The sequence below is a fragment of the Trachemys scripta genome, chromosome 12 (assembly GCF_013100865.1).
Source record: "Trachemys scripta elegans isolate TJP31775 chromosome 12, CAS_Tse_1.0, whole genome shotgun sequence".
Lineage (NCBI taxonomy): Eukaryota > Metazoa > Chordata > Testudines > Emydidae > Trachemys > Trachemys scripta.
Genome location: NC_048309.1, coordinates 14,074,417 through 14,101,933, shown reverse-complemented (window position 1 = coordinate 14,101,933; position 27,517 = coordinate 14,074,417). Strand labels below are relative to the sequence as shown.

Below are 27,517 nucleotides of genomic sequence, written 5' to 3'. Positions count from 1 at the left end.
AGGGTTTATTTGTTATTTAAGCTCATTTCCATGAGGGGCAACACAATTTCTGTTTCCTTGCAGGTTCCCTATGTACTTCTGTCTTCTGGTTCTATCATCAGCCAAACCAACTGAATGTCTTAATATAGCGATAAACCTCAGACCAGCTTGTACACTTATTTTTCAGACTGCAGTTTGAAAGACATACTTTTTTCTGGAACAGTGTCATGAGGGGAAAGAGTCTAGTTTACTGTGAATCATTGGTTGGAGTTCACATAAGGCCACTATAAACTAATACTACTTAGTTAGCTGGCTCCATAAAAAGCACAGTGGAAGCCTTTCTGAATTTCAGAACTGAATGAGATAAATTTAGCATTGGTGTTTTTAATAGAGTATTCGCAGCTAACGGTAGAGATCCCATTGGAAGGCTTTCCGCCTCTCTTACATCGTTTAAGAAGACAGCATTTCTCAGCTCTCTCTATTTTAACTGCACCATTGGCATTCCCAGCTGCTATAGAATCAAAATAGCCCATATCCTGTATACTTACCAAGATGCCTGTGACTGATAAACATGGATCTCACTGAAAGAAATTACAATTAAGAACTTACACCTTTCATAGATTGTTGAAAGGCCAGATCCTGAGAGGTGCTGGGCACCAGCAACTTTCATTAAAATGAATCCTCTCAACAGCTCCCCAAATTTGGACCATTGGCTTCAATAGGAGTTGTAGGGACTCAGCAGCAATCGGAATTCTCTCATATCAATTGTGATACCATAGCACACGTCTATGTTTAGGTCTGGCGCATTCTCATCAGCGTGCCTTGCTGGAATAATAGAACCCGTTAGAGGTTTTAAACTCTTTTTTACATCCTAGAAGCAGTTAGGTCTAGATTATAATTTCACTCGTGTGCATCTCATGGATGTCCTACATCTGAAATCAATCCAACCCATATTCCAATTACACACAAGACCATTTTTTTAAATATGACCTATAATTATATTTAAAGAATTTAAGGAAAGTAGATTAACCATTTTCTGTGAAATTAGATCAAAATAATCATGTGAAATAATTTTTTCTGAATATACACATTGGTTTTTAGATGTTTACTTATACTCAATAAATATATATTCTTATATACACAAAAATATTTTAATTAAATGTTCTAATTTCAGAAAACTTTCAAACAATATAATTATCAATTGTTTCATAAAATTCTGGCTGTTTTACAATAATTATACTTAGTAACTTCTCATCTTGTATTTAACATCACCCAATGCCAGTAGCACTTTAGAGGGTTATATTTTTGGCCAGCCTCCTATTTTGCATGCCCACTTCTGGACTTACAATCCATTGTGTTTTCGAAGTTGTCTATGCAACTGTTATGCCTGTGAAAAAAGCTTCATCTTCATGCAAACATTACATTGATAAGTATTTAAATGCTCAATTTGCACACAGTGAGCACCAATGTCAGTGGGAATTCATAATTCTTTGCAGGATTAGGCCTATGAATTGTTGGCACATCCACTGGTGGGCACATAATAGCAAAGGAAAAGGCTGAAAATTTAGGTCTCTCTATTTTTGTTTGCCTCATGCAAGTTTTCTTTACATGTATGGAAACTCTATCAATATCTATTTCCCATTGATACGTACAGAATTTATACACAGTTCTTATTGCTAAAAGGGATCCTGATGAGTTGTATTGAAGAAATATCTCTAACCACATAGATTAGACATCTTTCTGTACATGGTTATTTATTAGGGATATAGGACTGGAGGAGGCCTCCTGGAACATTGAATCCAGTCACCTGCTATCACAGGCAACTCTGCTATACAACCCCATTCATAAATTTATGAGGCTCCATTGAGAAGCTAGTTTGGTTGTTGCCTCTGCCACTCTTATCTGAAGGATGTTTCAGAACTTCGCTCCTGATTACACTTCCCCAACTCTCCACTCCCACTGAATTTTGCACAGTGATAGCAGCATCAAGCCTTTGTGAGAGAGTCAAAGCCAAATGATGATCTTTAGTCACAGGTGTGGATAGAGGGTGTGGGGCCAAGACTCACCACAGACCAGGGAAGGAAGGTGCCTTGTTGTTTGTGCTGAGTGGCCCACAGCACTAAGGGACTGGGAAAGCTGCGACATCTTTATGATGGTGCAGCCTTCAGCACCCACTCGGGTTGTGTATAGAAGAGATGGGGGAATGGTCCCACGACCTCCCAACCTCATCTTTTCTCTTCCCCTGAGGCAGTCAATATCTAGACCACTAGCTCTATTAAAACCAATCTGTGAGATAAGCCTTCATATATCATATGCCTACGGGATGATTATCTGTTAATTTTTGCCTCTGCCTATATATGAGGAATAAAAACTGTATGTTACATGGTAATTAAATCTTTTAACTGCCCTGTAACTTCTAAATACAGTTACCAAATAATGTGCAGGAACATGTAATTAAGAGTCTGTTCTCCCCTATATACATGCAGATTTACCTGGATATCTCTCACTAAGGCTAATGAGTATTTTATATATATAAATCCTCTCATAAAAAGGGGGAAAGAGAACACTTTGTATTTATAACGTGTTGGTCATGTAATTACTGAGGGGAGACATGCTTACGCATCTGCCCGTTAAAGCAGTAGGAATTGGAGTTGAAGAGCCTGTAAGGTCACTATTCTATTCCAGAGGTGTCAAGCCCATTCTGTGGCGAGGGCCAAATTACATTTTTAATTATGATCCATGGGCTGGTGCTACATAATTAGGGTCACATGCTAGCCTTGATTCACAGCAACCACCCACTGATGACCTTGGGAGGTTTGCATAAAGGTAAAGGGCAGAACAAGACCCTTATGAAGTAACTGAACTTCATGTTAGTAAAGCCTCTGCCACATTTGACATCAGTCAGTGGGGAAAAGAAATTATGCCCAGCACTTTTAGCATGGCAACTATCGCTTCCCCCCCTGTTTAATTGGCCATTTGCAAGCACAGTGGCAGCAGTTGCACACATAAAGGAGAAAGGCAGCTGCAGGAACAAGCGTTTGCAGGTTTTAAGGCCCAGAATTTCCAAAGCTCTTTGGCATCTTGTGGGATGAAAGGTGCTATAGAACTCTAAATCCCTGTTGTTCAGACTCTGGTTATTTGATTTAGTTTATCTTTGGGAGCGTCTCCTTTTCAGAAAGTTCTGAGTATTTGTCCTCTAAAAATCAGGCCCCTTTGGAGCATCTTAAATTCACACTCAAATACTGAAGCAAACAAAATCACTTCTTACATTTGTGTTTTGGGATTTCAGAACAGGCTTGAGGTAGCCACTTCTACGGCTTACACAGAATGGAGAACTTTATAAAAGTTGAGTTCCCAAACAGACTCAGGGGGTGAGGGTATATTGCACCATAAACATGGAGCAACACATGAAAATGGGTGTCAGTACAAAAATCTGTCATACTGCAAGCTCTTGATTCAAGCTTATGTCTTCTATTTGAACAGTCTGAACGCAATTGACAAGAAGCTGTGGAGAACTGATGTTGCATGAACTTTTTGTTTTGTTTCCAACTGACAGCACTGGCTCTGCACTTCTCAGCCTGTGTGTGTCTGTTTTGCAAAGACGGTCACTTGCTACTTCCTTTCAAATTAGCTTGTGAAATGGTTGGGATAATTTAGGACTTGTACTGCGTGATCATTGGTACAGTTACAACAAATAAAACATTTTAATATGAGCAGTCACTGCATGTTTACTGTATCATATTGCTGGGAGCTGAATGTGTGCCAAATGCTATAACAGAAGGGAGCATATGAACTCCAGAATGATGACACTAATAAGGAAATTACAAAAGGCCCAACAAATGGCATTTGTGTTAAATCAATAATGCTCTGTTTGGTTTTTTTTATTCTAATCTTTCTTCAAAAAAAAATTATCTTTCCAAACAGTTGGCAATTCCCATTCTTGTTCTTCTTCCTGAACATAATTAAAAACATGTTGTGGCGTCTACTTAAGACATCAACTTTCCCAAGCCTGTCTTGTCCACTGCGTTTTAAACAAAGACACTTGTTTTGGCATTGTGCCCTTAATTAATCATTTGAGGCTTTATTGCTGTGGAAAAAAATGTCTTTGTTTAATGATTCATCACAAGCCCAATTTCTGCAGAACTTAATCAACTACAGGACTAACTTTCTAATCAGCTTAAGTAAAAACAACAACAAAAAGATTGAGGCATTGCTTTCGGTGTATCATGTTGATAAAGGAGTATTGGTTTATGACACACTGTTATCATGGACGATTTCTGATTTAAATCTATACAGACTAGATTGATCAGTTACCTTTGGAGTTTGATAGAAGGAAATATGTTACTTATTGAAAAAACATGATCTTTGAAGTCTTCACTAAAATCATTCACTGCCAGGTACCATGGAATTCAGTAGCGATTGAATGACACAAGGCAGACCTTTTTGAAGAGTGACTCCAGACGTTGTAGATAAATTTGTAACTTTTAAAGTTCAGTATGACAGAAAAATAATGAAAAACATTTGCTGTATATGGTTTTTGAAAGTGTAGAGATTATTTTTCACCACATTTGCTTTTTCCTAATTTATTTTTATTTCAGGATAATATAACATTCCTCCATTTTACTCTCTTTTGAAATCTCCTATAGGCAACTCTCAAACTTTTTTTTAGGAGTAGCTTTTCATGGTGAATCGATTTAAAATTATTGATTTTCAAGAGGTCAATAGGGGGTTGAATTCTTCACTGTTGATTTATTTTTTCTGAATTAAAGATTAGAGTAAGACAGCCACAAAGGATCCTTTCCATAAAGGATCTCCTATATTGTCCTATGGAAAATATCTTCATTTATACATATATATTACAGTAGCACTTAGTGGCCAAAAATTAAGATCAGGCTTCATTGTGCTAGGTGCTGTACAGACTCATTATAGGAGACGGTCCCTGCCCAGAAACTTTACAGTCTAAATAGATGAGACAGACAAAGGATGGATAAAAGTAGTAGTCTCCCCATTTTTCAGTCAGGGATCTGAGGCACAGACAGATTAAGTGATTTGGTAGGGTCACTCACAAAGTCTGTAACAGAATTGGGAATAGAACTCAGGGGTGAAATCCTGTCCCTACTGAAGTCAGAAGCAATACTCCCATTGACTTCGAAGGTGCCAGTATTTCACCCCAGATCTCCTGAATCTCACCATTTCAGTACCTTAGCTACAAGACCATTCCTCTCAATATTAGGTTTTATAAGTACATTTGTAAAAATAGTACAAAATTGCCCAATTCCTATGACATTTGAAAATTATATGATGCAATAACTATAGTGAGTCATGCCATATTTTATATTTTATTTGTCACATATCTTTCATAAATTGTAACATACACATATGTATGTATATTTCATATAACCTTAGAATATTTATAATTATTTTTTTCATGTGGGCTTATGGACCATACTGGATTTATTTTTTGTAGTAGAATTGACTGTTCCCCATTAGGCATTAAAATATCTGAGTAAAGAAGAGAGTTTGATACATATAATTAGACTCCCTGTTCTGTGATGAATTGCGTAAGTCCCATTTACATCTCTTAAATCAGTCTCTTAGAGGCTGAAATTTACAAAAAGGTTTGCTCTGATATTTATTTCTCTTTGGTCATCATTGTGTCTAGAGGATGGCACTATTGTAAAGGAGCTCTGCTGGTCCCTAGCATAGGCTACCAAAATATTCCAAAGCAACGGCAAGACTTTAACAATGAATACCAAGTGTGGAATATATATAAAGTCTGACGATCTCAATTCTCCTCTCAGTATGTATGCACAACTCCCATTAAAACCAATGGTGAATTACTGGGCCATTTATGACCCCAAGCCCAGTAATTCACCATTGGCTTTAATGGGAGCTATGCATACATACTGGGGGAAGAATTGAGACTGGCAGACATTAACAATGAATATCAAGTGTGATCATTTGAATAGTAGAAAGAATTTGCTTCCAATTCTGCTTTCTTGCTTTACACTATAATACAAGGCTAAATATGGTCTGTGGTTGTGGTGTGCCAGGTTATCTGCCTAAATTCATTACAAGAACAATCCGCCATATGAACTGATCAAAAATGGGCTTGGAATTTTTATCACATCTATCGCCAGAATATCTGAATGCTGCTACGAATCAATACTATTGAGTCCCATTTGTTCCAAAATCCCATTCACCTTCTCCATTTTTCTTTAGGCCTCTTCTCACCACACTAGGCAGCAAAAGCTTCACTGAAGTTTACTCCCTGAATTCTCACAATGCCAGCAGTAGGATGGCAGCACTGCGCTGCTAGGTTGCTCAAACCGCTTCCTATTGTTTTTTCCTCCAGGGAAACCTACTTAAAAGCCCTGGACGTGTTCTCTGGCCTGATCACCAGGGTTACCTTTCTTTGCTACTTAGCAGCTGCTAACATGAAACTCCAGTAGTAGAAACTAGGGATTCTTCTCTCTTGGGCAAGGTTTATTTAGAATTCATTGTGGAGACTTGAATGTGTGTGTGCCTCTGTGTGTGTGTGTGTGTGTGTGTGTGTGTGTGTGTGCGCACGCACAGCGGGAGAGTGTGTATTTGATTAGCTGCTTAGTTTTAACATTTGTTTGCCACCAATTATGTACTAGTATATTCGGAGGCATTAAGCGTCAAGATCCCCAGCCAAAGTCAATGTGTACTGTACATGTTTAGCAGCTCTAAAAATCGGGCCTGCCGTTTGTACGTCCAAAAATTAAGGCATACTGGAATAGTATCTACTTTGGCCTAAGTGACTTTCCTAAGGCCGTAGAGGAAATAAAACTCAGGAGTTCTTGATCATGTGCTCAGACCATTAGGTCATGCCCAGCTCTCTATAAATGCATTTAAAACAGTTCCACGTGCAAAAATCCTTTTAGTCATTGCAACAAGAGAGAGAGGAACACAAGCCCACAGTGATGGATTCTGATTTTTCCTTCCCATTTGAATGATTTATAATTGTACAAGCAACACTGCCTGGCTGTTGGGTAAGGCATGTTATTTATTTGGCACATACTGATGCTATATTTGTGTGGTATTTCATATACTTTGCAGGGCTTTACACTCTCAAACCTGTCCCTGCAGTTTCACTCCTTCCCAAGTTAAAGAGTCTCTATCAGCTTAATGACAGCTTGAATCCATAGAGAGTAGGGTCCTCTTGCACCCCATGATGACCAACCCTCTAAGAAGTCTCTTGGCCTTCAGTGTGATGGGACCAGCTTCAGATCTTTACCACTTTGAATCACAGCACAGTGGCTCTGACACCCCATGTGAGGGCAAGGAGGAGAGTAATCTAGTTTAATGGACAAGAGCCTCATTTCTATCCCTGTTCATCTGTTCAAAGGTGACCTGATAGATGCTCCTCTTTCTGGTACAGAGAGCAAGTACATTGCTTTCAAGCAAGGCCCAGCCATCTCTTCCACATAGTGGAACTAAACACAGCTTCTTTTCTTCCTGCTCAGCCCTCATGTAGTAGAGCTAGACGGAGCCACACTGCAGTATCAACTACCCAGCCAACTTGGAAGAATGGGGCTTATTTCTGCAGAAGGTCCAACAACCCAAGGGAGAGAGATCAGGTGGGAGACTGGGAATCTCAGAGCGAGGTGTTAGAAAGGGACTGGGGAGTGGCAATGGAAATGGAAAGAATGGCTCATCTTCTAGGAGATAATACTAAACTTTTGCTTTCCCCCAAAAAGTGTATTTATAATTTACATTGCAGTAGTGCCCAGAAGCCCTAATCAATAGGGGGCACCAAGGTTACCCCTACAGAGCTTGCCATGTAAGAATCTAAAATTAGAATGAAATCTTAGTATAATCAGCTGGTATATGAGTTCATTTTTCTTTCCTTCCTACATTCCCTGTTTATCCCCAGGTTTCACTAGTCACTCCACTCTGCCAATGCTGCTGTGAAGGAGAAAGGTTTGTTGCTAAGTGACACAACAGCAGCAAAGTGTTTTTCAATTTCTACTTTTGTTTTCTACTCGCACCTTCCAAACACCTCCTTTAAAGAGAATCCTGCTGTTGAAATCATCCTTTCTCTTGGTCGCCAGCTTTTTTCACTGAGGTCTAATAGACTTCCATGCTTAGAGGATAGATGGCTCAGGGAACTCGTCATGGACTACAGTGCTTGCTGTTACAACTTCAAATCCGTTTTAAGGTGGGAGTTACCAAAGCTTGTTACCATCCAATAGTGGTTTGGAGGCCTTTGTAAAATGGCTTTGACAGTCTGAATATAGTGGACGAGTATCCCCTTTACCAGTAGCCCTCAACAAAAGAAACCAGACTGAATGGGCTGCAGAGACTGAGCTATCCTTTGATATTGAGAGGTGCTGCCCAAAGCAGGAATGAGACACACTGGCAAGGTCTGGATTGGAAAAACTAGACTGCTGCTGTCTCTGTTCTCTATAGAATTCCCATAGGTTGCCGCATCAAGGAAAAATGGAAAAATAACAAAAAAGAACCCTCTGGTAATCTATCCCCCCAGCTCTAGCCACTCTGCAATTTTAATATTGGTTTCTACTGAAGGTGTTGGTTGTATCCTCAAATACTTGTTGCATTTGATCTATTGTGTCAATGTAATAAAGTAGTTTAATAACAAAAACCTCTAGACAACTTAACTTGATTCTTTAGAGCTCAACTTCTGGCAACACTCTGGGATTGTCTTGATGAACAGTTGGTGCACGACATGCTGGGCTGTATATCTACCTCACACTAACGTGTCATGCCCTGTCTGTGTGGACCGTGCTGCTGTGCACTAAAAGTTCTCTTGTGCACTTTGAGCTACTCCCATTTCAAAGCAGGATAGACACCAGCAGGGCCGGCTGCAGGCACCAGCTTAACAAGCAGATGCTTGGGGCGGCCAAGGGAGAGGGGCGGCACCTGTGGCAATTTGGGGGTGGCAGGTCCCTCACTCCCTCGAGGAGCGAAGGACCTGCTGCCGAACTGCCGTCGCCGATTGTAGCTTTTTTTTTTTCCCAATTGCTGCCACCGATCGTGATCGCAACTTTTTTTTTTTTTTTTTTCTCGGGGTGGCAGAAATGCTGGAGCCGGACCTGGACACCGAAGCTTGTCACGCGCTGTTTGTCTAGACTGCAGTATACTGCTTAGCTCTCCTCTGCTCTAAACTTAAGGACAGGGAGTGTCCTTTTGTTATAAGTGTGTACAGTAGTGCCCAGCACAAGGGGATTCTGATGCTTGATGGTACCTTTAGGAGCTACCACAATACAAATAAAAAAAGTGAAGAGCACAGAAAACCCTGTCAATCCTACTGTCTCAGGTTCTTCTGTATTGTCTCCCGGAGGTAGGGGGAGAGGTGGAGGGGAAGGAGGAAATCAAATGATCACTATTTGCTGCTATGTGGAGTTTCTGTTTGAAAGTGTGCCATAAGCATATACCCTATGTTCCATATTTAAATGTTCATAAACGAGAAGGCTCTTCTGATTTAGAACTTCGTGGCAGCAATAATGTTCTATTTTAAGATAGCCTTTTTACTAGAAGTTCAAAGCAGGAGTTTTTTTTTGGCGGGAGGAGGGAGCAGAAAGTTAAAACATTGTGATCCCCACTATTAGCTTTCTACTTCTAAAACTCCAAATATTGCTATATGCATTGCCCAGGGACAAGGACAGGATCCTTTAAGATGTGAGAGAATTTGAAGATGGATTAATGACAAAGACAAATGATGATTTTTATTTTAGTAGAAGTTTCCGTGAGCTTCCTTTACACTTGTAGGGTGCTGTTAATAAAGTACACTTGACATGTATCTGTGTAAGTTCCTGAGAAACAGCTTTGCTTTAAAGTTTGGAGAAGGATCAAAAAGAGTGAGTTCGCTTTCTTTTTTTTCTTTTTTCTTTTTTTAAGAGAAAAAAAAAAACCCTGAAAAGGACTTTTTTTGGGAAACGGCATCTATGCCTTTTGTCTTTTCTTCTCTTTGTGGTCCAGAGACAGTGCGTTGACTGACTCCTTCAGAAAGGAGATCAGTGAAATTGTCAGTTGATTACTTCTCCTTGATTAGCATTTATAAGAGCCCTGTGATACATTATTTGCATTCCTATTTAGCCGTGATTTTTGTGGGGCAGCAATGATTAAACTTGTCACGAGGCCTGATTGACGGGGTCAGATCTTCACTTTCTACTCTTTTGAAATTAAAAACAAATGTGTCAGCTCCCTTCATGGGCCGCAGCGCTGTGAAGCTCGCTTGCCTTGTCATCGCAGATAGGTCAGGAATGTTTTAATTTTAGGGATGGATTCTGCTTGTCAAGTAGAGTGTGATGGCGTGTAGTTCTGGAGATGAGATGTGAAGGGTGTAAAACAAAGAATGGAAAGAACAAAGACAAAGACACTCACATTATTAGACAGATTTAATTAGTCTGAATGGATATTATGCTAGATGAAGCAGTGAGCTGTGAAATTAACCCTTGATTACGGATTGGCGGATCATGCTCGGAAAGCGACTCAACCCTTTTTGAATAGAAGTGCAGTTCTACCCTAAGCCCCTTCATCCCCACAACCCCTGCAGGAATCTAAAGGGGGTGAGGGGGAATCCTTGAAGGAACAGCTCTTAGAGGTAAAATTTCAAAAGTTTTTCTACCGCTTTCCTCCCAAAGATGGATGCTAGCAAGTCCACAGAACTGAAGCTGAGTAGTTCACAAGTGGGCAGATTTAATGCAAACTACATACAGTACGATTCATCCCAGCTTCTTCCCTTATCCATACTACCAAAAAAGGTGCCACTATGACAAATGGATGATGCAACGCTCATATTTAAGGACATATTTCATGCGTAATTCTTGCACCTCCAGCAGTATGAGTAAGCCCTGTACTTAAGCTAGAAAACAAATTATATGTATCATGTAATTGGTTTCAGGTAAGTGGTGAGTTAAAGTTATATTAGTCACCTTCAGAGTAGAGTTTAGACTTCTGAAGGCCAGTAAATATCTGACAGACCCTTAAGCATAACTACAATCATGTATATACCAGTAGGTATTCTCACAAACTGTAAACATGACCAATGAGAAGGTTCCATATTTTGCTACATCTGATGCTACACAAAGTTGGTACTTAAGTATGTACTATATTTTTCATCATCATTCCCAAAGCACTATGTCAAGAATTAGTAATTCCAGTGTGCACCATTACAAACCCATTGCATGTCCTAAAATATATTTATATAAAATACAGTGTTAGTCTATTAAACCTTATATATGCATGGAGAGAGAGAGAGAGAGAGAGAGAGAGAGAGTCATTCCTCTCCAGTTGCTCAACTTCATATGAGGGCAGCTAGGCCAGTGTTTCTCAAACTGGGGTCGTCGCTTGTGTAGGGAAAGCCCCTGGTAGGCCGGGCCAGTTTGTTTACCTGCCCTGTCTGCAGGTCTGGCCGATCACGGCTCCCACTGGCCCCGGCTTGCTGCTCCAGGCCAATGGGAGCTGCTGGAAGCGGCGCGGGCCAAGGGACTTACTGGCTGCCGCTTCCAGCAGCTCCCATTGGCCTGCAGCGGCAAACCACAGCCACGGGGAACTGCGATCGTCCGAGCCTGCGGACGGGGCAGGTAAACAAACCGACCTGGCCTGCAAGAGGTTTTTCCTACACAAGCGGCGACCCCAGTTTGAGAAACACTGATCTAGTGAATAGCACTCTTCCCTCTGACACATTGTTGAACCAATGCCCCAGTATGGTGCTGAGCTGCTCTGTGCTAATAGAGGTACCATTTTTCAGTGACACAATAAAAGCGAGTTACCATGTTTATTCGAGATATTGTGGCATTTCAGTGATGGTGAGCAAAGTAATTCCTGTATAAAGCACTCTCTGGAATGAAAGGTGCTAATAGTACATTAATGTACGTTATTGTCATCATAGGACAAGAGGTAGCAATTATCCACAAAGAGGGAGGAATTTCTGCCAACATCATCTTTGGTTTCTTTATTGTAGTAGTTTGTTTTTTGTGTACATGATCATTAGAGAAGAAGTAGCATGATAAAGTGGCTAGGAAAGAGAACTGGGAAGGTCATAGTGATGTGTTCCTGAGGCGGACACTGATTTGCTGATTGAACTTGGACAAGTCACTTCACCTTTCTTTAGACAAACAGCACTGCACAAGCGCAAAGTATTAGTATTTATTTTTATACCTGCTGAGGAGCTTCCACTTTACTTTTAGTAGTTCATTACTCAGCCATTAAAAGTTGTTCTGGCCCTGTTGTAGGATATTGCACCATACTGGGCAGGAGCTGAGTTCAAAGCCCATCTATGTCTCCTCAAGCCAGTGTGCTACAAAGTAGCTTTGACCTGGCTATTTGCAAGTCCGGAGGGAAAAGAAATATTTCCCGCTACTGTAACACTGACAGACCCCGCCTCCCCAGTCATCGGCGGGCGGGATCGAACCTGGGATCTCTACAGCTTAGTGTTCGACCTTTGTTGCATGAACTAAAAGACACAGATCTCTAAGCCAAGGCTGTAGCAGATTCATCAATCGCTAGCTGAGCTAGGTGCCACTAGAACGGGACAGAGCACCACACCACGCAGGCATGGGTTACAATACTTTCCTGGCTTGCCCCTCTGTGATATATTTTGAGTGTAAAGCACAGATTTTTTGTCTTTGGTTTACTGCTGCTACGGGACATGTGGTACAGGGATTACACAGGAAAGACTACTGACGTTCTCTCTCAGACATGTGCAGGGGCTGGATTAAAATGGTGCATGTGCTCTGCCCATGACCCATTTGATGGGCCCATTACACAGTAAATACAGATTTGGGGAGCGGAGGGGGGGGAATGTGTGTGTTTAGAGTATCCAAAACTAGGTGAAAAAAGCTAGTGCTAAGAAAATGGGCATCTGTCTACCTATCTTAATTGTTATTTGCCTATCACAGTACTGTATCTAGACACCACATACTGTAGCTTGTGATGCTCGTATGGCAGTTTCCGTCATTGTGATATTCCCAGTGTTCTGTTGCCCACATGCTCACCTGCTTTGCATGGTAGGGTAGTTGGTTAGTGCATTTGCCTTTAATATGGAACATCAGCAGACATGGGATGTGCTAAACATTTTTTTTGGACAACACCATCACATCCAAACCATCTTGAGTAAGTCACCCCAATAGTTTTCTGATATGCTATCATATTGAGTCAGTACAATGGATATGTAATATGTCATTACATAGGGACCATAATATAGCTCTTGAGCTCTTGGTAACGCATTGCTGGCTCTTCAGTTTTATATTGCAGACAACCTTGCTGAAGAATTTATGCTAGGAGATTTGGCCCATATTTGAAGTCTTGAGCCTCATCGCATTTACATTGGGGTAAATCAGAAGTAACTCAGTTTAAGTCAATGAAGTGACACTAGTGTAAAAAAGAGCAGAATCAGGCCCTTTACTCCACGCACATTAATTATATGCTACCCGCCATAGCATATATGGTTATAATGATGTGGACTGGATCCTCTCTCCCTAAGGTTCACTTTTGAAGCACTGTTTCTCATCATTCATTTAATTCAAAAGAACGGTAGCAGTTACAACACCCCCCCCCCAGATACACACACACACACACACCCTCCTTTATTTTTCAAGCTGAATTGTTTCAGTGGTAGCTTGGTGTGTCAGCTTGTAAGTCTATAAAACAGTTTTCTACCAGCTGGAGATCCAACATGCTACATGAATACATAACAGTGCCTAACCAAGAAGGTTTGTAATTCAGTAATTAGCTGTAATTAATGAACACAAAGTGAAGACTCATTTACAGTTTAAATTATCACATTAGCTCCTGTCACCCTCTATGTACACAAAACAGCAGGAATTCAATTATTTTTATTCTTCAAAGCTAATTTAAAATTTAAGGAATGCCATTACATGAAATAATAGGTAGGAAATGTAATAGAAATCACTGAGAACAGTTGGCCGTCCTTAGAATGGAAGGGAAAAAATGCTATCAGTGATGATTTGGAAATGTTGTTTCATCTGTGAACAGATGAAGGATTGAAATCTATGCTCTGTTCAGTGTATTTAAAAAGAAAACGAGTTTGGTGGTTGCTACATCTTTGTGCGGGAAGAGCCATTGTGCATAATTGTAAAAGCAGTTGATACTGATAATGCTGTTGATAGTAACATGATGACAGCATGGAAATGCTCACACCATTATCTTTAATGGGGCTGAGTCGATTGCAATGGCATCAAGTCCCTGTAATATTCACCAATCTTAGTTGTGAAACTTCAGCCTAGCAGGCCTTAAGTAATTGTCACTTTGCAATCTGCCTATAGTTTGTGTGTGTGCGTGCGTCTGTGCAAAATGCTTTCATTGTGCTTTTAAACCCACTATGAAGCGTTCTCTCTGCAGCTGCCACAGATACTTTTCTCCAACAGTTCAGACAAAAAAAAAAAAGAATGCTAAACCCATATGATGCTGCTTCTGTAGCTCCTACCATCTGCATTATAACCCTTATTTTTTTGTTCTTTATTTCTTATTCAATTGCTTTTTCATTTTAAATAGGCCACGAGAAGCTACACAGGGTAATTTTTCATAGGTGATCGACTGCTGAGTTGTGGGTTTACGTAGACAGAGGGAAGGCAGCGATAAGGCAAAGAGAGAGGATTCTATTAGCGAAATGCAGCAGTAATTAATGAATCCTGCCAGTAATTGGGAAGGTGTAAGTCTCTGTAATATCGTAATGATAGTCATCCGTTCTGTGCATCCCCCATCACTCCGAACGATCCCTCATCGTCTCTCTGATCTCAGACACTTAGCCATGCAAATCTTCCTGACAGGACTCTATGTCTTTGTCTCCCTAATTGGACAGTATAGAGTTGTTTATGGATATTGCAGGCATTTAGACCTCAGTTGGAGGTTGTTCAAAAATCGTTAGCGAAGTTGCCTTAACAGCATTGTCAAATATTTATTCCCCGGTTTCAATATCTGTTTTTAAACCAGCCATGGTTTGTGAAGGAATTAACATTTTGACAGTACTTTGCCTGATCCCGGGCTCAACACATGATTGTTCTTAAACCATTTTTTGCAGGAAAATAAAAATTACTGTAATTCCTCATCTTCTTGAAGATAAAATTTGAGATAGTGGGATAATATACGATGCTTTTTTAATGGCATCTTCAGTTCCATGGGGGAAAAAATAGGAATGCTGATAGAGACAGTACCCCTTACAAAAATTACAAGGAATTTGTTTGGGTCTGCTTCTGAGTTAAACCAGTAAATCAAGAGTATCTCTGTTGACTACACTGGAGTTTACACCAGTGTAAGTGAGATCAGATTAGACCTTATGTCACCATGCATTGGAAAAACTGCACATCTCTTCTTAGCACATCAAATCTTTCTGTGTACAAGTGACCACTAGCTTGTGGCAACAGGTGCTCAAGTAATATATAGCCCATTATATAGCATGTGCTCTAACAGATTAGAGAGCAAAATAGCCATTTCTTTTTAGAAATGTAGCATGTATTTCATATTTTTAACTGTCCTTATATAAAATCTGCTATATATGAAAATAAAAGACTTTCCCGACACAGGGAGAAAGTCCCAGAAGAACTAGAACATGAGCACAGGGAGCTAAACTGAGTCCAAGAAAGAGCACCAGAAATCAAAAACTGTCTCAAGCATTACCCCCAAAAGTAGGTTGTATTGAATGTCAGGTAGCGAGATTTGAAGAATCAGGAGCCTGAATTTGCAAACACTTTCGCGCATGTGTAATCCTCATTCATGCAACTATTCCCACAGGTCACTGGGATTACTTGTGTGAGTAAGAGAGATTCAGATCCCCTACTATATGATATTTAATATCAAATTAAGGCCCTGATCCTGCTCACACTTATGAACATGCTTATTAGAGCTGGTTGGAATATTTTTGCTGAAATTATTTTTTAACAAAAAAAGTGCTGTTTTCATTCACATTGAAACATTTCAAAAACATTCTCAGTTTTGATGAAATTTCATTTAGAAATGACCTAAAACATTTTAATAATAACAACATTATTTTGACATTTTCATGACGAGCAGTCTGATTTTTTTTTGTTTGTTTGTTTGTTTCAGATTGGCTTTTTGAAAAGAACTGCATTGTTTTAAAATAAAAAATAAAAAGTTGAAGGTAAAAAATCAGATTGAAATGTTTTGAAATGTTTCAATAGATCTGAAACAATGTGTTGTTGTTTTTTATTATTTTGTTTCATGGGAAATCTTTTTGTTGTCTTCCATTTCAGAATGGGGGAAAAAAAACACCCAGAAATTGTGGAATTTCCCACGAACTGGAAAATCCATTTCCCTCCCAGCTCTAATGCTTACCTTTACTCCTGTGAATGGTCCCTTTGATTTCATTTCGAACTACTCATAAAAGCAAAGTATAAGTGTTTACACAATCAGGGTCTAGTGTGATATTGGATCAATATTAGGTCTGGGCAAATGGTGCTAAAAGTATTTGCATAGATGCACTTAACTAAAATTAAAGAATTAGAATTAAAGAAAGATAGTAAGCAAATTTTTGTGCATGGGAATGTTTGTGGAAAGAAGTCATGCAAGTATTAATTCACATGAGCATCCACACCTATATATCTGGCAACCATATTGAAAGCTCTTTGTGGTTTTGGGAGTCCTCCAATCAGGGTGTAATAAAAATACCATGTGGCTTAACTGACCAATTGCACAGAGTGAATAGTGACATACTTAAAGGGAAATAACCTAGAGAAATAGTTGTGGTAAATATTTACTTAATTTGATTACTCTGGTGCTTTCCCAGAGTTCTAGGCCCTTCCCAAAATCTACGCCAATTTTTTTTTAATTGAGTATTGAAAATTTTGAGTGAAAAAGAGAGACAAATATTTTGTGTTTGTTGTGTTGTAGCTGAGTTGGCTCCAAGATATTAGAGAGACCTGAAGAAGAACTCTGTGTAGCAATAAAAGGTATTACCTCACCCACTTTGTCTCTCTAAATTTTTTTATTACATTTTTGTGAAAATTGTTTCCCATTTTCCAACCAGCTCTGTTGTAGTGAGGATATTTATAGAATTTGGACCATTTGGCCCTCTAGTCTATATTTCTCCATCCCTGAGCTTGCAGAATCTGAGGGGATAAAGCAAAGGTACTTTTAAGCCACTGTTGTACTTCCAATATCCTAGTTACTTTAAATTCTGTTCTGCTTCTCCTTGCTTCCAATGGGCCATGGGAAACGGAGAATGGGCTTCCCACTCCTGCCCTGCCCCCAGCAAGCCTCCTAACCCAGGAGAGGAGCCAAAAATAATAAAGCCACTCCAGCAGGTTTATACCAGAAGGACAATTTCTGCCCTCTGTATGCTGCCAGAGCAGCGTAAAGGGGCCAGAGCGCAAGGGAGAATTAGCCTCTTTGTCTTTAACATCGCGTTTCATTGTGGCTGACACCATGATGCAAACTCTAGTCAAGAGACTGGCTTATATGCCTGCTAGAACCTTCTTCCCCAGCCCCAGGAGATGAATGTATTGGCATTTAGTGCTTTTTTAAAAAAACCTGCCCTTTTCAGCTTCCAAAACTTCTGTTGGTGCAGCAGTCTATGACACTGGATACAAACTGCTGTGCAAAGTAATTGCCAAATGCTTACATAAACACATAAATAAGACAAATAAATTTATTTTCATTATTCATATTTTCTGCTCGTTCCTTCCTTTTTATTTATGCTTTAAACAACAGTTACAGTAAATATAACGATATAAAAAAATGCCTGCTGTGGACAGAAAGATGATCAAAAAAGCCGTGATACAGAGCAATTCATGTTTCTTCTTTACAATCACTAACGAATCTTAACTTGAGCCATGTTATGTTCCCATGTGAGTGATAAGCAATGATTTATTATGAAGTGTCACGAAATCGGAATGCCATACAGTGAGACATGAGCTAGTGGAAAATGTGTTCCCTGTTTCCCAGCCTCATTACTCAAAGATGCAGTGTCCCTTTCTCCAAGTCTAATTTACCTGGCTTTTCAAGGCACTTTGTTAGCAAAGGAAACATACGGGGAATGAAATGGCCAACCCTGACTAGCCTTGATGCCCACCAGTATCACCAAATACATTATTATGCTGGGTCACTAGGCCTTCCTGGAAGCCAAAAATTATGGTCAGGTTTTCAGTCCCTAAAGATATTACTCAAAAAGCAATTGCTTGGGGTTGTACCATCTATTGTCTCATCAGCACTGTCAGCGCATGAAAAGGAAATAAAGCAGGCATGTGAGGAGGAGTCAAAAGGAGAAGTTTTCTTTATGCTTTGGGCTTTCTCGTATTCTCTAATGATTCCCTTCTCCCCATGATCCTAATTCAAGCAACTGGCATGTGGTATATTTTGCAGATAAATCAGCAGTGGAAAAGTATGTGCAGCTCTGGCACACAGTGTCGGTGATTTAACTTGTATTTGCTCAAGAGCCAGCCAGCACACTGACTATTTTTTTAAGGTGGGGAGGTTTCTATATACAGGCTTTCTCCAAAAGACAGAGAAAAGTAGTGTTTTCTGCATTAATGAATGTAGTCATCCCCCTGCACTGCTGACTAGTTCATCCTGCAGAATGTAATCTGAAGAGGCAAGGTGAGTGATTTAAGAAGTCTTCCAGATGCCTGTTTAAACTCTTCAGGGTGGGATTCACAAAGGTATTTAGGTAATTAGATACCTTGGTGACTCCCACCCTAAGGCTCTGATCCTGCAAACATCTGAGTTCAGCAGGACCATTTGCCTGTGTGAAGTTGAGCACACACATAAAGAATCAAGGATCAAGAGGGGTGATAAATTGGCACATACGTTGTGTCAATAATCACTGCTGACTTCCTGACTGAGTAGTTTGAATGGGCTGGGAATACCAACTATAGGAGTCAGTGTGAGGGGACTACGCATAGAACTGAGGGAAAAGTTTCATTTCAAAAGTGAAACTTGCAAATTTCAGCTTTTGGCTGGATTTGCAAAAGGCCAAAAACCAAAACCGTAAAATAGCAATTTCTCAACAATGTAGTTTTGCAAGTATTTCCCATAAGAAAGAGTTTTTTGTTTTGAAAAGACCTTCTCATTCTGTTACAATGAAACATTTTGAGAAAAGCGACAAAGAGTCCTGTGGCACCTTATAGACTAACAGACATATTGGAGCATAAGCTTTCGTGGGTGAATACCCACTTCGTCGGATGCAAGTGAGAAAGATACTGAAACAAACAATTTAAACTGACTGGAATTCACAAACTTCATGGCAAACTCATTTTCTCTTAACTTAAACAAATCCTTTCAATACAAAATTTCTGCTGATTTTCAGGGGTGTTATAATTGGCTCGGTCTATTTTCATATTTTACTGTGATAGCAGCAGTTGCTGTCATTGCAGAAAACTTGAAAATCATCAGAAGAAAATTAGCTAGAATTTCATCTTATGTGCAAACTTACAAAGTTTCACAAAACTTTTTAAAAATATTTATGCTAAATTTTTGTGATGCAAACTCCCAGAGTTTTTTCACAGCTCTGACACTGTCTGCTTTTTCAGAGAAATATCTGTGTGGTGTTCCATTCTAAGCTATTGTGAGCAAACTTGAAACTATGAAGAACCTTTCGCAACAAGGTGTGGGTGACAGGAAAGAGGGAGAATATTGTTCTAATAATTTGAGGGTATGTTTACGATGCACTGAGTCTCAGATTCTGGATCAGTTGACTGCGGTTTGTGGAGCTCAGGCTGTGGGACAAAAAATAGCAGTGGAAACGTTCCTGCTTGGGCTGGAGTCCTGGCTCTAGAACCTGGTGAGGAGGGAGGATCTCGGATCCCCAGCTCCAGCTCAAGGCTGAACATCTACACTGGTATTTTTAAACCCACAGCCCGAGCCCTGTGAGCCAAGTCAATGCACCCAGGCTCTGAGACTTGGTACCATGGGTTTTTCCACACAGTGTAGACATACCCTTTGTTAAAACTTATCACCGTGCACTGTCCTCACACATCCTGGTCAGAGGGGAAGATCAGCAAAGAAATCTACATTTACCTCAAATTTCACTTTTCTATCTCTCTGTGGGCCCCATCACCGTCATATCTGAGTGCCTCACAATCTTTTACGTATTTATCCTCACCACAACCCTGTGACATATAGAAGTACTACTATTCCCATTTTACAGATGGGAAAATTAAAGACAAAGGGATATTAATGGGATGTAGGCACCTAAATACCAGTTTGAGAAATGCTGCTTTAGCCAGTGTAAATTAGCATAACTCCATTGACTTTAACAGAGAGATGGTGATTTCCAAACTGGATCTGACCATGATCTATAATTGTGATGATCTTGGTATTGAAATCCTCCAGACTTTTGTCCATCCTTCAGCCTCTTAAAGCTGTGTTTTCTAGGAAGATTCTTCTCAAATGGATGCAACTTTAATGTCCTTCAAGTATCTTCCAAATGGAGCTTCCTTAATCCCAATCAACAAGAACTCAACTTCCTTAATCCCTCACATGTTTGTTGCCCACAGTGTCCTTTGCGTACAGTCTGAAGCATTCCAATATCTTCTGGGCTGTAGAACAAATTTCTCCTCCTTTGTCTAGTCACTCATTCTGATAGTTATATCATGATCAGCAAACAATTTTTAAAATAAACGATGCCAAGTGCATCTCCCATTCTGTGTGTGTGGTCACAAAGATTTAATATCCAAGGCCCCGTGTGTGTGTGATGTCACAAAGATTTAATATCCAAGGCCCTGTCTGCTCTGCATGGAGATTAAAAATCAGTGGTGAGTTGCCCTGATATCCTTCACCAAAATCTCACCTCTCCTCAAACTCTGCTTGGGGTGTTATGGAGTAGTTGATTGCCACTTCCATCATGTATGTAATGTAGTTCAGAGGCACTATAGGAAGTGCAATATGGCTCTGATCTCAATGAAATCATTGAGAATCTCTGCACTGATTTCAGTGGGAATTGGAATATACCTTAAATGAATGCAAAATATTATTACAAAATATTGCATTAATAATAATTATTTTTAACCCGTAACCATCTTTGCTGATCATACAACAATTTCTGTTTTGTAAACTAAAATACATTCTATGAAACTGTAGTGTGCTGGAAAATGCCCTTCCATAAGGCTACTCCTGCTATTAGGCTTTACTATTGCTATGTAGACAAAACTTAGAGGAAATGCTTTGTATAATAAGCATCAATAATTTAAAGTAGCATATTATTTAGATTGACATACCTTCAGTTATAATTATGGATAACCAGACAGCATTTAGAGTCTGAAATATTATCATTAGTTGTCAAAAGAGTCTTACATCAAGCAAAATTTACCCAGATCTCTTCTTTCTTACAAGTTGGATATTGTACACATGAACATTTACTCTTTAAGGAACAGATTTTCTGCTGCCATAAAAGTGTAACAAAAATAGGTAAAAAATGACATCTAGCAATAACGTTTGGTAACCCCATAGCAATTGCCTGTGTCTTTCTGTAGTGCTGCAAATTAGCATCTTATATCCAACTGTTTTATCACTATATGGGTCTGATCCAAAACTCATGGAAGTCAGTGTCTTTTCATGGACTTCAATGGGCAGATCAGGTCCTGATAAGAGCTAAGCATTATCATTTTAATTAATTATATATTATATTATTATTATTATTATTATTATTATTATTATTATCCAACTGATAAAGAATTGATAAAACTATTTTAACAAAGGCCTGAAACTGTAAGGAAAAATGGTAAACAGATGAGTCTGCCATCATCCTATTGGGTCTGGAGGGCCATAGTTCTTCCATAGGTCCTGACAAACCATTTTTGATATAAATCCCCATGGAAAGGGTTTGATGTGAAAAGCATAGGCAACACATTCTATCATACCAGCTGGATGTAAACTGCAGTGCAATTTGTATAACTTTTGATTGGGATGAGAGAGAAGGCAGATAAAGTGCAGTGCCTTGTGCATGGAACTGAGGGCAGTATAGGGCCTATGATGCACAGTTGAGCAGTTCTGATTACACACACACACACACACACACACACACACACACACACACCCCTTAGCTGTTGACAAATGGTTAGCTGTCCAATCTCAAATTACAGACACACCAAAGAACCGCTCTTCAAAAGGCTTCACAGAAGTTTTATGGTGGGATTTAAATGATGAGAGGGAGGGTGTTTGCTGTATGAGTGGGAAGGTGCTTATGGGAAGGAATTTTGAGTCCTGACACATCTGCATTAAAATAGATATAACTTTTACATCTGTTGACGGCTTGATAATTAATGTTAAATAAAAGCAAAGTCTCAATGTCTTTGCATCTAATGCTTCACATATGCTGCACAAGACCAGCATAATGAACAGCACCAAAGGAATTTTTAGATCGTAATTAAAGTTATACACTTTACCTTTCTGGATATTGAAAGTTGAGCCACTCTAAAATAAATGCCCAGGCAGCAACATAGCTTTCCTAACGAATACCATTTGAAAACCGACCTATTATGCTCAAGCTCTCTAGTGACACTCTGTTTCTCTCTGAGACTTGATATTGAAATACGTAAACAATTACCTTTATTCATCACATCTGCCCTGCATGGGGATTCAGACAAAACTGACTAAATTCCCAAAGTCCTGCCCCAGCCTGCATTGAAAGCAATATTCTCTGGAAGCATGCCCCCCACATTGGCCAGTATGGGACCAATCCAAAGACTGCCTTCTCAGCTTCTATGGGGTATGTAGGCATCCTGAACACAGCCCTAACAAAAGGCTTAAGTAGAGTGCTACAGGTGTGTTTCATTCTGGGTTAGGTTTAGAAAACTCCCTCCAAAAGCTTGATGCACAGGTTGGTGCAGTCTATGTGCAGCGTATATACTCAGGATCCTTTGTGTGCAGTGATTCTGCAACTATAAAATTTGCCACAGAATCCACTTCTTCCTTACTGCAGAATCTAAGGCCTGGTCTATATCTAAAACTAGCGATGTTGCTCTGGAGTATGAAAAATTCACACCCTTGTGAGATGCAGTTAAGCCAACCTAAGCCCCACTGTAGAAACCACTAGGCTGAAAAAAGAATTCTTCTGTCAACCTAGCTATTGCCTGTAGGGGGTGGATTTACTGCAGCGATGGAAAGACCCCTTCCATTACCGCAAAAAGTGTCTACACTACAATGCTACACCATAGCTACAGCACCGCAGCTGTGCCATTGTAGCACTTATAGTGTAACCGTACCCAAAGCTTTCATTTTTAAAGAATTATGTTTCTAGCCGTCTTGTCTGTGAAGAAAACCCCAAAAATGTGAAGCAGGCGTAAAGTGAGGCAGTATTGTCCTTTAGTCAGAAAGCCACCTCAAGCATCAGCCCTGCAAGGTGTGAATCACCCCATTCATCTCAGTGGAGTGTTGACTCTGAAATCTAAAGACAACATTTTAAAATGTCATCATTAACCATGGCATTTACCATTTTAGTGGAAATATCCAGCTACTGTACTTACCCCACCATCTGACTGCCTGTCGTGCATTCTTGGGTGCTGAAAGCTTGGGTGCCCTCCCCACTGTCTGCGGCAATCTCCAGCTTCTCTCCTACCATCTTCTCCATTGCAGTTGTGCATGGTCAATGCAAAACTCTGCGTCCTTCTGAAAACATGGGGAGGTTGTAAATCAAACTGAATTATCAAAATAAATAACATGGAACCTACTCTACTGTTGGTAGTTTTCATTTTCATATTGAATTTATTGAAAAAGCTCACATTATTTTTAATTTAAATGAAACTACCATTGGTTCTGCAGTCTGCTGAGCCAGATTGAGGGACAGTTCCCCATAATTTCATCCTGCTTGCTGCAGAGTACATGGGCCTTGACTAGTCTGTATTTTTTTCATAAACACATTTCTCTCTCTGTCCCTTGCTGATCCTTTTCCCACCTTCTTTCTGTATTGGATTTCACTCTGTTTAAGTCTCTGTTCCATTTTTCACCTTATTTTTCCACTGTATGTTTTTTGTCTGATGTTTTTCTCAGTCTCTTGCTCCCAGGACGTAAGCCAAAAAGCACTCAAATTTGAATTAAACTTTAAAACCCACAACTTAAAATTAGGTAAAAGTAACTCTCTATCCCTATCTAGAAGTCACATCACAAACTTAGCATGTTCAGTAGCAGAGATTTTCATGGAAGAGCCACAGATTTAGTAGCAGAGAGCTGGGTTGTGGGAAGGGAACATTATTTCCAGGAATGACCAGAAATAGCATGATGGTGGCCTCCAAGTTTAGAGGCAACATGGATAGATACCAAAATATCCATTCAGCCAGGATCTTACAACATCCCTTTGATCAGAATAATACAAGGTTCCTTGTACTGAACAGGTAATGCTCATTGCTAGAGAACGGTAAACCTAGTATATGTTTGGGACATGCAGCGTGGTGGACTTGGTGGGCTAGATTCAGATATGGCATAAGCAGCTGCAACAACTCGACTTCATGTGCAGCTACAGACACTTATCCCAAGGCACAAATGGATTTAATTTTCCTTTTTTCTTTTTGGTCAATCTCTGGCTTCTGAGAGCCTCTGAATTGTTCTGGGGTGTCACAGAAACTGAAGCTGGGAAATTATTGAGAAACATATGTATTTGATAAAACCTAGATTCATGATTTTAAGTACAATAATATATACATATATATTATTATTCTGATTACAGGACAAATGCCTTAGTTCCAGCTCTCCAGCCCAGGCTTCCTGCACTGAGCCCGTCTCCACGCGTCACTCCACTCCTGACATTGAACTCCCGACAACCCGGACCGAGAAGACTGCCAAAAACACTCCAGCTATTCTTCTTCATCCTCACTAACAATTTGGTAATGAAGTATTGATTTCCACTCCCCTGCTTATGGACGATATTAGATTTTCATTGATAAACTGCACTGGGGCTGTCTAGTCTCCACTGTCCCTTTTTGCTGTCACTAAAACAAAGTGCCACTGAAGTAAGATAATGACTGAGAACACTGATGTACTTATTTCATCAATTTGTAACACTTGACAGGAAAAAAAAAAGTATACTTCTTCATAGTTTAATGTCCAAGTGTGCTACACAAGATGCCGTCACACTGGAAGCTTTGCTTTTCATGGTAATGTCCATTTCCTATTTATAACCCCTTTGGGATAGTTTGTCTAAAGGAAATGTTTCTATTCAGTGCAGCTATTACTGTTGCACCTGGGTTGCTCAATCCAGTCATTGCACTAGGGATCAATACATCACAGTAAGTAGAAGAATTATTAAGTTAAAACAGATTCTGAGCCAAAAAAACTCTGAACAATGTTAATCTTCTGTGCAAGTTGTTCAAATAATTATGCTTAACCAAGTTGCTGCCAAAGATTTGTTTAAAATGGATTATTTTCAGTTTGTTTTATTCCTCAGATATATATTTTTTTTTAAGTCTCCATTACTGCATATGACAAGACATATGCAATGGAGTGATTTTTAAACAAAAGCACTATTGTTAGATCATTGAGCATTATTATATATATATTATATATATATATTTATATATATATATAATAAGAACCAAATTCATCTCCATTACTGTCAATGGGGTTACTTTGGATTTATGCTATTGCAAATGAGATCAGAATCTGGCCTTCATACTGTCTATTGGGCTTGTCTATTACTACACAAAGCACAGCTTACTTTTAACATCAGCTGCAACCCAGTAGGGTAGGAGGGGAGGGCTTCAATTTAAAATTTGTTCCTGTAACTTTTTTCATTAAAACTTCGAGGTCCCAATTTTAATTTGTGGAATATTCATGATAATAATGAGATCTAATTAAGACATCCATTAAAAGCCCGTTAAAGTTAATTTAACGTAAAAATTCCAATAGAACTGTATTAGATTTTCTCCATTAAATTAACGTTATGGATTTTTAACGGATGTCTTAATTATACGTTATTATTAACGGGAATACTGTATTACACAGATTAAAATCGGGTTCTGAGTCAACTCAGAAAAGCTTCCAGGATGTTTTAATATTACAAACCTCACATTACCTAGTGCACTGTATGGAAAATCAAGCTCGTCAGGCGCCGCTCTGTTTACTCTAGCTGAGCAATTGCTGTACAACTAATGCAACCTATTACAGATAAATTCATCACTGCATTTAAAGAATGAATTTCCTTATTCTCAACGGACAAATAAGTCTGGATCAAGATGTAAACTGCTACTCAGTTATAGATGAAAGATTTAAAGTACGCTCGGCAGAAAATTGAGATGTGGATCTTTTTCAAACTCCAGGGTTTGGGGCTTTGCTTTTTAATTATTTTATTTAGATGATCAAGGATAAAATAAAAATTCAGCCATGGCAAAATGAATCTAAATATATTTATTATATTCCTTATTTCCAATGCAGGGTGGGCTATGTTGGAATTGTTTGGGAAATTTTGACATGATCCCTAAACTCAACATCGGGGGTGGGGGGGTCCTTGTTATTTACTTCCTAGGAAACGTGTTGCCCTTATGCCACATATAATAGCAAATTGCTTTTTTTATGGCATGCATAACCTAGATGGGGAAAAATATGGCGCTTGAGGGAAGGAGGGAAAAAGTAAATGAAGTTCCAGGAATGTCATTCTGAAGTAATGAGGCATGGACAGAAAATATACCCCTCACATCATCGGATTGAGATGGCAGTCGAAATAGCTTCATTGAAGTGTCAGCACTCATCCATCAATCAATCATCCACAAGGAAAAATAGCGACAGTACAACGGGGCGGCTTTTACGGGATTTACTCATGGGCATAGGGAATAGCAGCTCAAATGTAGTCCTGACATGAAAAGCAAGGTGCTGATATTATTTTTTATGATGGGAGGATCATAAAGTGAATTGAGAACAGTGAGGTCTGTCTTTGCTTAACCTATTCAACTGGAAATGAACGGAGCTCAACTGGAAATGAACAGAGACTTCAGATGGGTTAAGATTGAAGCCTGCACTGTGCCAAGCCCTGTCCATTGACAACAAAATTCTATTAAAGTGAAATCAATGCATTAGCATTGGGTTTCCTCTGAAGCTGTTAAATTGCACTGTCCAAATCAGGATTATTAAATGAAGTTACGTAGTGGGGGGAAGGGGGGCGGTTCCTGCAGTGTGAGTCCAGCACTACTATCAAATTCCACTTGGGGGAAACATGGATATTTCCAGCACCAAGAATTTTTCTCTTTCTTAATAAAGAAATAAATCCATTTTGTGACATAAAATACATTAGCAAATACTAGGGGCTGGGGCCTGATCCTGTTCCCACTGCACTCAATTGGCAAAACTCCTGTTGACTTCTGACAGGCCTAATCCTGCTCTACACTGAAGCCGGTGAACATTTTGCCATTGATTTCAATGGAAGCAGGCTCTATAGGTGCAACATTTTTGCTGCCTTTTATTATTTTTAACAGCACAGCGGGCCCGATTCTGTAAAGTACTGAGTCACTAAGCCCCCTCCATTCCATCCAAGTCAGTGGGGGTTGAGGAGATACTTGGGGAATCAAGCCTCAATATTTTGGGCTGTAGGGCCCTTTGGTTCTCTCTTTATTCACAGACCAGATTCTGACACCCTGTTAGTGAGATTAACCAT

The 27,517-nt window shown here is 39.6% G+C and overlaps 1 protein-coding gene across 1 annotated transcript in view; it reads left to right on the top strand.

The window, feature by feature from the left end:
• The window catches only part of TSHZ2 (teashirt zinc finger homeobox 2), a 262,545-nt gene extending 236,061 nt beyond the window's left edge, over positions 1-26,484 (top strand). The window contains exon 3 of the mRNA XM_034788033.1: positions 24,602-26,484. The gene's annotated coding sequence lies outside the window, so the exon portion shown is untranslated. The remainder of the gene's footprint in view (positions 1-24,601) is intronic.
• The last annotated feature ends 1,033 nt before the right edge of the window (positions 26,485-27,517 follow it).